Genomic DNA, 12,201 nt, shown 5'->3' on the forward strand with positions numbered 1-12,201 from the left:
TTACAAATATAGATGGCTTCAGACTTAAAAGATATTTAAATTCTTTTATATTTTGAATTAGAGTATAGGAAAAGCCATACTATAAAGGGGACGTAACATTTAAGCTAATATATACTACCAAGTGCTTAAACATACACATGCATCCTCAGATTCACAGCCAAGATAGTCTATACTTCACTCTTACCCTTTTTGTCTTTCGTGGTGCGGCACTGCCGCACTTGAGCCATGGCATTACCGCGACTTAAGTGACCATTGGGGGCTAGGGGTATTTATACCCTTCCTCTTCCTTCCCAACGGTACACTGCCTCTTCTTCCTCACTTCAGCACGCCCAAAATAGAGCAGGAGCTCTCTCTCTCTCTCTCTCTCTCTCTCTCTCTCTTCCTCTATTGTTGACCTCAAGCCTCCAAGCAAATTCATTGATTTCCTCATCAATCCTTGAGGGAAAAGGCTACAAAACTCAATTAGAGAGTAGCTCCATTGATTCCCCAACTCTAAAAAGAACTTGGTTCACGTTTTGGTCGGCGGTTGTGTTTGTTACTCTTGGAGCTTGGCTCCTAGCCGGCTAGAGCGTCGCCCGTGGAGCTTACCAACTTGTGTGGCAGCCATGGGAGATTTGTAACAATCTCTTGAAGCTAGTAAACTCGCCCCTCATCTGAAGAGTTAAGTCTCTTGACTTAAGAATGAGGAAGGACTAGAAAGCCCTAAGCCTTACTGGCTAACCTCAACAACGTGAAGGTAGACAAGCCATGGTGGCGAGCCGAACCACGAGATAAATCATTATGTCACTTGTGCTTGATTTATATTACTTGCATGACATATTATGGTTGAGGTGATTTCTAGGGTTTCTAATCGATCTACTTGTGTGTGGTGTTCCTACTACCTCTAGCTCTTGATCTATGATTGTCATACCTATAGTAAGCTAGAAAATTTCTCGGATCTAAGTTTTTGTTCACGGATTTTGAACTGTGACTCGAAGTTGTCTGCAGGTGCGGCAGTGCTGCTGCTATGGCCTGACAGTGTTGCAGTCCGGCTGTGCCGTAGGGTGAATTTGATAAAAGTTTGAGTGTTTGTTTTGACTGACCTATTCACCTCCCTCTAGACCAACCAGAGATCCTACAAGTGGTATCGGAGATAGGTTACCTCATATACGCTTCACCGCGTGAGGTATGGAGCCCGGAGGAGGAACTAGTGGCGCGAAGTGGGCTGATGTCGATATGGACAGCAGCGAGCTGAGCTCGTCGGCAGCAAGCAACACCACACTACCACATCTTGAGGCTATCGATGTCGAAGGAGCTCTCAATGAGAATGAGAGAAGAAAAAGGAAGGAAGGAAGAAAGCTAAAAAGAGAAGCAAGAGAGAAGAAGGAGGAGCAGCAGATAGAGGAGAAGAAGCAAAAGAAAGAAGAAAGAAGGCTCAAGAGAGAAGCAAGAAGAAAAAGAAGAGAAGCTAGGAAGAAGAAGAGAAGGTAACAAATGCATCATCAAACATATCAAGTAGTTCTGAAGATGGAGATGATGATGAGTCATACTAAGTGTCGAAGGAGAACAAGAAGGAGAAGAAAGGAAAGGGCAGGGCCGACAACAACAAATATGCCACCGTATCCTTTAACTATTCTTGTATTCCTATGACTAAACATGATCGGAGTTCTTTCATCAATGTGCCCGTAGGTAAGTTACCTTATTTCAATAGGACTAACTTTGCTAAGTGGAAGCACTTGATGAGAGCCTATCTTATAGGTCTTCACCCCAGCATTTGAGAGATTGTTTGTAATGCATTTGAGCCACCGGTTGATCCTAAGAACCCAACACTAGAAGAGATGAGAATCATTCACCTCAATAGTCAAGCCACAAGTGTGTTGCTTAGTGCCTTGGATGGTGATGAGTACAATAGAGTAATTGGAGTTGATATTGCCAAGCAAATATGGGATATTTTACACCTAGCACATGAAGGGGTTGACAAAGTGAGAAAGGCAAGAATTGACTTGTTGATGTCAAAGCTCAACCGGTTTATAATTTAGGATGGAGAGGGGCCACAAGAGATGTTTGATAGGTTGATGACAATGGTGTGCAAGATTAGAGGCTATGGTTGTAATGAGCTAGATGATCATAAAGTTGTCAAGATTATGTTGGAAGCTTATTCACCTAGAAATGAGACCGTAGTCACTCTAATTAGAGATAAGAAGAAGTTTGAGTACTTCACACCAAAAGATGTACTTGGGAGGATCTTGACCTTTGACATGCAAAGAGAAGAAGCAGATGAGAGGAAGAAACTTGGAGAATTGCAAGCAAAGTTAGAGGACATCAAGATCAAAGATGTAGCTCTCAAGGCCAACAAATCAAGCAGGCAAGGCTCTACAAGCAAATCCAATATCAACCAACAAGCTTCAACTAGAAAGCCCAAAGCAAGCAAGCAAGTTCAAGAAAGAGTAGAGACCACATCATCTTCAAGTGAAAGTGAAAATGATGATGATCAATATGAGAAAGTTGATGATGTTGCTCTCTTTATGAAGAGGTATCACAAGGGCCTAAAGAAGCAAAGCTACAAGGTAGTGAAGAGAAGCTTTCCAAACAAGAAAAAGAGGACATGCTACAATTATGGAATCACCGATCACTTCATTGACAAGTGTCCATATGAGATCAAGGACAACAAATACAAGAAGGACAAGAAAGAGGAGAAGATCGACCATAAAAGAGCAAGAAGTACATGGGAGAGGCTCACATTGGGCATGAATAGGACTCAACTAAAGAGAGCACAAGTGAAGAGAATGAGAAGGTTGCAATGATTGCTATTCACAAGTCAACCCCTACACCAAGGCTCTTCAATGATATGTCCGATGATGACTACTACTTCCCCCACATTTGTCTCATGGCAAAGGGTGAGAAGGTAAAATCCAAATTGAATGACAAATCTTCTCCACCTCCTAGTGATATCTCTAGTAGTGATATTAGTGATAGCTCTAGTGATGAAGAAATAAACATAATAACTAAAAATTTGGATGGAAAGATCAAATTATCCATCGCTAAGCTAATGGAGGATTTAGATAGTGTCCAAACCAAGTTAGAATATAGAGAAGAGACCCTTATCCAATAAGAGGATCTCTACATTGCTAGCAAAGAAGCTCTTGCATTAGAGAGAAGTGAGGTGGAATCCTTGTGCAAGGCTTTGGCCAAAGAGCAAGAGGACCATGCTATTACAAAGAAAGCAAATAAAGCTCTCAAGAAAAGTATTGTGACTTGGATGAAAAGCACAAAGAACTTGAGATGCAATATGGCATTCTTTGGGATAGCAACTCATATCTCCCTAAGGCAAAGGAAACCTCTACTCCCTCCACTAGTCAAGGTTGTGAAAAATGTTTTAATCTTGATTTGAATACCTATTCCACTAATCTTACAAACATGGAGGCTATGAGAAAGAAAATTGCTAGGCTCAATGAAGTCATTAGAAAAGGGTGGATAGGAATGACCCAATCCAATGACAAGAAGAATGATGAATCAAAAGGGCCACAATTCAAGCAAGTAAGGCATCCCTCAATCAAGCATGGGTTTGGACACATAAAAGGAGCCAAGACAAATAGAAGAAGGACAGTGAATGGCTATGAGTGTGTGCAGTTTGAAAGGAAGGGCAAAATTAGATCAGATCAGCCTACATAGACCGCGGCAGTGTAGTGTCCCTGAGCAGCAGTGCCATGCAGCAGCAGTACCGTGGTGAAGGGCGATAGTGTCGTGCCCTGCAAAAATGGGAAGGCTACCAATTCTGCTCCTAATCAAACTAAGCCCAAGAGAAAGGTGTACCAGGAGAAACATGTTTTCCAGAAGTCTAAGGAATTAGTGTGGGCCACCAAGAATAAGTATGCTTATCAACCGAAGACTTATGCACCTCGACAAAGTTTGACATCATGCTTTGTTTTAAGAAACAAGAGTAGTGGGAAAGTGGATGCAAAATATGTTGGAAAGAAAACCAACATATATAGGAATATTTCTATTTGAGTTCCTAAGATTCTTGTGACTAACATCCAAGGCCCCAAGTCAAATTGGGGACCCAAATCTAGCAACTAAACTTGTTTTGTAGGCATACTCATCCGATGGATCAAGTTGGGTGCTTGATAGTGGATGTACAAATCATATGACCAGAGAAAAGAGTATGTTCTCATCATATTCCCCGATGACTCACTCAACTAAAAATATTGTCTTTGGAGACAATTCAAAGGGGGATGTGATTGGTCTCGATAAAGTTGCTATAACCCTTGAGCATTCAATTACAAATGTATTACATGTTGATTCATTGAGTTACAATTTGTTGTCCGTTTCTCAATTGTGTGAGATGGGCTACAATGTCTATTTTTGGATAAGGGTGTGAAAGTCTTTAGAAGGGAGGATTCCTCTATTGTCTTTATGGGTCAATTAAAGAACAAGCTTTACTTAGTTGATTTTAACAAAGGTAAAGTTAAGCTTGAGACTTGTTTAGTGGCAAAATCTAGCATGGGTTGGCTTTGGCATCATCGACTAACCCATTTTGGTATGAGGAACTTGGCCAAACTTCTAAAAGATGAACACATTCTTGGACTAACAAATATTCACTTTGAGAAAGATAGGATTTGTACCGCTTGTCAAGCCAGAAAGCAAGCTGGAGCACCTCACCCACCAAAGAGTATCATGACCACCAAGCAACCATTGGAGCTAATACATATGGATCTCTTTGGAAAGATCACCTACCTAAGTATCGGAGGTAACAAATATGGTCTTGTTATTGTTGATGACTATTCTTGTTTTGCTTAGGTATTTTTCTTGCATGACAAGTGTCAAGTTCAAGAGAAGGTGAAGATATTTGTTAGAAGAGCTTAAAAGGAGTTCGGTCTTCCCATCAAGAAAGTGAGAAGCGATAATGGGACCGAATTCAAGAATACTCTAGTTAAGGAGTTTTTTGATGAAGAGGGCATCAAGCATGAGTTTTCAACTCCATACACCCCTCAACAAAATGGTGTAGTAGAAAGGAAGAACCGTACACTCATTGAAATGGCAAGGATAATGCTAGATGAGTACAAGAAGTCAGATATCTTTTGGTGTGACTCCATCAACACCGCTTGCCATGCCATCAAACGCCTCTACCTACACAAGAAGTTGAAGAAAACTTCATATGAGCTTCTAACCGTTAACAAGCCTAAGGTGTCTTACTTTAGAGTGTTTTGGTGCAAGTGTTTCATACTTAACAAGAAACCCAAAACCTCTAAGTTTGCACCTAAAGTTGATGAAGATTTTCTTCTTGGTTATCGATCAAATAAGCATGCCTACCGTGTCTTCAACAAAACCTACGGGAGAGTTGAGATTACGGTAGACGTGACATTTGATGAATCTAATAGCTCTCAAGTTGAGCAAGTTGATTCAAGTGTTATAGGAAAGGAGGATCCACCATGTGAAGCAATTAGCAATTGGTGATATTAGACAACAGGAAGATGAAACCATTGAAGTGGAGATTCCTCAAGTTGTTGCTGCACAAATTTCCACTGATGTACCTAATGCTACACTACAACAAACATCGGCTGCAACTCTAGAGCGCGACAGTGCCACACTTGAGGATGGCAGTGTCGCACCTACATAGTCAGTAGCAGCTAATTTGACTCTAGCTCGAGGACAAAACCTACAACCCATATTTCAGCAAGATGGTGATGAAGATCCAGAAGATGAACAAGAGGCCATTGAGCATCCAAGGCAAAGGCAAACCATACAACGAGATCATCCCGTTGACAACATTCTTGGGAGTCTTTGAAAGAGGGTAACAACTCATTCACATTTAGCAAACTTTTGTCAATTTTACTAGTTTGTTTCCTCTTTGGAGCCTCTTAAGGTAGAACAAGCACTTGGAGACCCGGATTGGGTGATGGCCATGCAAGAAAAGCTCAATAACTTTAAAAGAAACTAAGTGTGAACTTTGGTGAAATGACCCAATACCAATGTCATTGGCACCAAGTGGGTCTTCCACAACAAGCAAGATGAGAATGGAGTTGTGACAAGGAACAAGGTAAGGTTGGTTGCTCAAGGTTTCACTCAAGTAGTGGGCTTAGACTTTGAAGAAACATATGCACCAGTGGCAAGACTTGAAGTAATTCGAATGCTTCTAGCCTATGCTGCTCATCACAACTTCAAGCTATATCAAATGGATATGAAGAGTGCATTTCTCAATGGCCCTATTCAAGAACTTGTCTATGTTGAGCAACCACCGGGCTTTGAAGATAACAAGTTTCCCTACCATGTCTACAAACTCCAAAATGTGCTCTATGGGCTTAAGCAAGCACCAAGAGCATGGTATGAATGCCTTAAGGAATTCTTGCTTAAACAAGGTTTTAAAATAGTCAAAGCCGATCCTACCCTTTTCACTTACAAAGTTGACAAAGATATATTTGTGTGTCAAATATATGTCGATGACATAATATTTTGTAGTACTAATTATTCTTTTTGTGAGGAATTTAGTAGGATCATGACCAAGAGATTTGATGAGTCAAGGTTTTGTGCTTTATGTAGTGAGCTAAATATTCTTGATTCTCGTAATGTGGTTTGAACTATAGCACACCTTGATTGATGAACTAGCATGGATAGGAGAAATGAATTGCAAAAGTATACATATTGTGCTTAAAATGTTTTATCATAAGAAACAAGTGCATTATGATCATTGTTTGTTTTGATTATTTGTTGTTGATCATAGTGTGCTTGAGATATGTGTCTATATCCTATATATATAGGTATTTAGTTAGTAGCTAAATTTGCTGCATTGAGGAGTGCGACAGTGTCACGCTTGCCCTGCGGCAGTGCTGCGTGTGGTGAGCAACAGTGCTGCACTTTGAATTTCAACTGGAAATTCGGCCCATATCAGCTATTACCGTGGAGTCCCACATCTTATCTCTTATTTACCTGGCATCCCTAGGGTAACCCCTCACCTCTTTCCTTAGTAGCCAATGCTGCCGCCTCTTCTCTCCTCCACGCGCGCACAGCCAGCCACCGTCGTCTCCTTGCTGTCGTGCCACAACTCTGTCTGTGCCGCGACCTACTGCTACTCTTCCTCACCGACAACAACAGCAGCTCTAGCTCATGGATGGCGACATTCTTTTCCTTTCCTCTTCAATCCACGCGAATCAAGGTGAAACCCTAACCTAATCCCGATCTATGCCATGGAGTTCTATATTTGTTGGAAGATGGTTTCTAGTGACTGCATGATTAGGATAGAAACTAGTTTGATGGATGAATAAAATCAAAACAATGATTAGTTGGTTGAGCCTCATCTATACCCATGGCAGTGCCGCATGTTAGATGCGGTAGTGCCGCACTCAACAAATTGAACTTGTAAATGCAGATGTTGTTCCATCGATGGCTCTCTGTTTTGGTTGGATTTGTGCACTAGATTTGTTTCTATCTTAAACATGTAGCCACTTTACCTACATTGTACACAACTCCATATATTTGTTTTGGTCTACTCATTCTGAGATTGTCTAGTGGTTTAGGAGAATGTTTGAGAAATAATCTAAATAGTTGAGAAGAATTAAATCATGGGAGAGGTGAAGCACTAGGTGCGGCAGTGCCACTCCTAGGTTGTGTCCTGACCTAATTAGTTCAGAGTGCTTTCCTAACTTGAGATTTGAATCATCTCATCTATCCAGAGTGTTTTACAAGTGTTCTTCTATACCCCTTATGTACAGTTTTTTTATTTGGACCTATATTTGTTTGCATAGATGTCCTCTGGAGGTGATGATGACTAGAGGGGAAGAGTAAGATGACAGAGCCTCGGGATAAGCAGATGTCTCATCGTGGTCATGGTAGGACCACAGGGGGCAGCAATAGTGCAGCAGGCAGAGATGTTGCCAGAGACAGGGGAGGAGAGATTAGATGATCCAGGAGGAGGAGAAAATGGATAGGGCTAGCCGCACTATTTCTCTAGGTGCTTGCCCAGATACTCCACCTCATCTTGAGGAGTTTGATAGGAGCTACATCAAAGAGTATTCTGAGGATGTAGTCATGAGGCATCCTATTGACACACATGCTCATCCCGTGCTCAACTATGTGGGAAAGCTGAAGATGGTGGAGGAAGCACATGAGAACAATCCTTATGAGTAGGCAAAGGATTTAAAGATTAACTACAGGTTTTGGAATGAGTTTCATTCCAACTTCTATGCATCTGTGAAATTCAACTCCAAGAAATCCAAGGTTGTGAAGATGTAGTATATTGATTGGGAGGAGACGAAGGCAAAGAATGAGCCAGATTTCAATAAGGTGATCAAGGCTTGTAAGTTGTTTGACGTCACTGATATTATGAGCTTTAGATATAATTGGAATGAGGAAGTGCCAACCCAGTTCTATGCCACTTTCTTCTATAGTATCTACACTGATAAGATTCACTGGATGACTGAGGGACAGCATTATAGAGTTGATTTTGTTACTGTTAGTCGGATCCTTGGTTTTAGAGAGGAGGAGCGGGGCTTCACTTACATTCATGATGAGGTTAGACCTGTGATCCATGACATTGCACATATGTGGATTGATAGGACAAGTGCAGATGGGAAGGTCAGTGGCCTGAAGAGCTATTATTACATTCTAAACAATTTGATCAGGCACACTATCAATCCCAAGGATGCAGTAGCTTTTGATCTTAATGGATATATGAGGAATGTGCTTGCTAGATTTGCTCCTAGAAGTGACAGGTTTAATGTCCCTTGCTTCATGTGGCGTGAGTTGAGGAACGCTGTAACACCACAGTATTACGATCTCATTTAGCACCGCGATTTAGGCCTAAGAATTTTTTTTGAAATGAGTCCCTCGAAGTTTTAAATTTTAGCACGCATGAAATGATAAGGAGAATCTTACGTGAATCGCTTTTTGTAGTTGAAAGGAATCAAATGCATATAGTGAGTTAGTTTACTTAATATAAAAATACACTAATAAGATCCTAATAAGAAAAATAGAATAAGTGGTGTTAGCTGTTTGGCATGAAAAACAATTTTTGATAAACAAAAATAATAAACTTGTGCATGTTACTTAAGTAAAGTTTGATGGGGAAGATATGTAGAGGAATATGTCACTTTAATCTTGGGTGGATAAATGTTGTTAGTTAGTTTTCTTGGAAGCTCAAAAATCAAATTGGAAATTAAATCCACTCTTTTTGGCTAAGTCGAGTTGTTGTTGACAATGCTATCTTTGGCATTTGAATTCTAACAAAAATGATAAATACTCGCGTCATGTTTTTGCACTATTGGTTGCCTCTAAGTGAGCTCGTGAGCGTGGTTTCGTTTGAGGTGGTGTCTAAGGTCGTGATGTGCTCTCCAAAATTGCCATAACCTCTGTAGAAGGCGCTCTGAAACTGATTTTAAAACCTAGTCCATGATTTGGCACCCAGGTGACGAACTCAAGTTGGCAGTGCCTTAACTCACTCTCTAGTTGCTCTTTGGTCACGAGGTTTACTTCGCTGGTTAGCTGTTAGTGCCGACTTTAGGTCGATGGCTTCGATTGAACCTCAATCGAAATACTAACTGGCTTTTGCTTCGCTTTAATAAGCGTGTGTAGCACTGTTTCTAGCTGTTCGGGCTCAGGGCGTGGTCACCGCACGTGTGCTACTACCCTGGATGGCGCTATTGTAACACCCCAAATTTTGCACTTTTAGAAATAGAGTAAAAATGATTTATTTTGTAGTTTTGTGCTCATAAAAACATAGGTAAAAGAAATTTTTCTTTAAATTAAAATCCAACATAAGGGTAACAACATGTTTGTGCATACATGCCATTGCATTGATACTTTTGTGATGAGTGGTTAGGAAAATAAATTCAAATCTCAATATTTAAAATATTGCTTTCAAGTAGTGGTTTAAAAAGAATTTGAAAATTTGCAAAAACAAAAGATGCCTTGTTTTTAAAATCTAAAGGCTTGGAAAAGGTTTTAAGACACGTTAGGACGATGCCTCTCTTTCCGGGAATCTTTCCGACCTTTTTCGGGATTAAATTCATATTTCTTGGAGTTTTATCTTTTTCCTTGATCAATGCAAAAGTCTTTTTCGGGAGCTAAACCACTTTGGTTGTGTTCCTTATTCTTCCATCTATCCCCAGGAATTTTTCTAGTATTTTTCGGAGCTCAGAGATATTTTTCGGAGCCTAAATAGTAATTCCCGATTTTCTGTAATTATTTTAATTCCGAAAATCAATATTTACTAAAATATCTCGGATTTCCAAAATATCCAAACCCTACGTATATATATATGCCGGCGCAGCCCTCGATGCGAGGATTCCAGAAGTACAGCCCATTTTTCGAGCCGCCAAACGTAGCCCCGCAGATCGGACGCCGAAGTTCTCCATAGCTAGGTTTCCGGCGAACCTTCGGCGAGCTTTTCCGGCCACCTCGGACGTCTCCGGCGAAAACCACCACCACCACGAGGTTTCTCTCTTCGTCCTCTACGCCGTCGTGCCTTCCGTTTCTCGAATCCATGTCCGTTTGATGCTTTCCCTAACTTCATTTTCTATTTTCCGGCGAGCTCCACCATGGTCCCCGACGTGTTCTGGGTGCCCGGCCATCTTCCGGCGCTGGCCGCTGCCCACGCTGCCATGCCGCGCTCCTACGGCCATCGGCCGCCTGCCCCTAGGGCCGTGCGCCCCACGGCCGGCCTCCCTGCTGCGTCTGAGAGCAGCAAGCGCCGCCGCCCATGGCCGGTTGGCCACCGCCACTGGTGCGGGCCGAGCGGGCCCAGCCATCCCGCGCTGCCGTGGACCTGCGCTGCCCCTGTCCCGGCGCTGCGCCGCTGGCCGGCCAGCAAGCCCCAGCCGAGCCCCTCCCTGCCCAGCGCGTGTGCAGCAACAGCAGTTTCCCCATGGCTGCGTACGTGAAGATCACAAGGTACAAGATGATGTATTTACAGTTTTGCCACCGATCGTTAACCCTTTACCGTTTCATCGTCTTAACTCCGTTTCGAGCGATTCTAGTTGCGTTAGCTTTGTAATTTTGTGCTCTATGCAGTAGTAGTAAAGTTTATCAAGTCAGTTAATTATGAATTTATTAATCTAATACTAATTGCATTAATAATTAGTTAGTGGTTTTCCAATTAAAAACAATCAGTTTAATTTCGTTCTTGTTCTTTTACGACCGTGCTGATCATGAGGTACACATTAGTAGGAAAATTTATCGTGTTTCACATCTTTGAATTTTATAAGTAAATATTAATTGATTTGTGCTTATGCAATTGAGTTTTTAATTAAAAGTAACATAGGCATATACTTCGGTCATTTATAAATTATTGTAAATCTAATTAATGTTACCCTTAATCTCTCTTGATTTAAAAGTGATTTAGTTTAATCCTGAAACATAAGTGCTTCCGTTTAGTTATTATATGTTCTTTATCTTTTCGTGTTAAATGTTTAAATGACTTAAAGCATATGTATAATCCTTCATAATTATAAAATATGACTTATGCCAACACTAATGCCTTTTTAATTATGACTTGCTTAGATCAATTATGAGACATAATATAAATGCTCTATCAGTTGCTCTCACATGTTTTATATTTCTAAAGTAAAGTTTAAATACTTTATATAATATGAGATATGTTGATTAATAAAAGATGATTAATTAGTGACATAAACATGTATGTCTTTAAATTGTAATTTGCCAAGTTTAAATGTGACATATATACTTTGAATATATATACTCTCATTTGTTATTATATTTCAATTTAATTTGCATAAATGATATCAAGATATTTATAATTAAGATATGATTAATTTATCTTAGTTTTCTAAATCTAATAACTCAAGTATAAAATGACTTAACTCAATTTTAGATATTCCCCTGAGATATCTTATACATGTTTTATGATCATTAAAATAGATAAAGCATATAGTTTTCTTTCCAACGTAAATCCTTCGATAGATGTTTCTGTTTTACCGTAGCTCTGATTAGTGTACCTTTCGCGTGTGCGTGATCGTAGCAATACGTAGATTAGATTTCGAATCTTTTCATTGATTGGTGTATTGTTCTAATCTAGTATGTTTGCTATGCATGCTTGTTCGGATGCTTGTGTGGTGCTTTTCGGTCTTGTCCAGTCGGTGAGTTTTGCGTTGGTGATCTATAAGAAGTTGGAGAAGAAGAAGAAGAAGAAGACATTGAAGATTAAAGCTTACCGAAGGATCGGTGTTTAAGGCAAGTATAGTTTGGGTTTTCTTTCTGTGACCATGATCTTGA

This window comes from Miscanthus floridulus, chromosome 19, assembly GCF_019320115.1.
Source record: "Miscanthus floridulus cultivar M001 chromosome 19, ASM1932011v1, whole genome shotgun sequence".
NCBI classification, from domain to species: Eukaryota; Viridiplantae; Streptophyta; class Magnoliopsida; order Poales; family Poaceae; genus Miscanthus; species Miscanthus floridulus.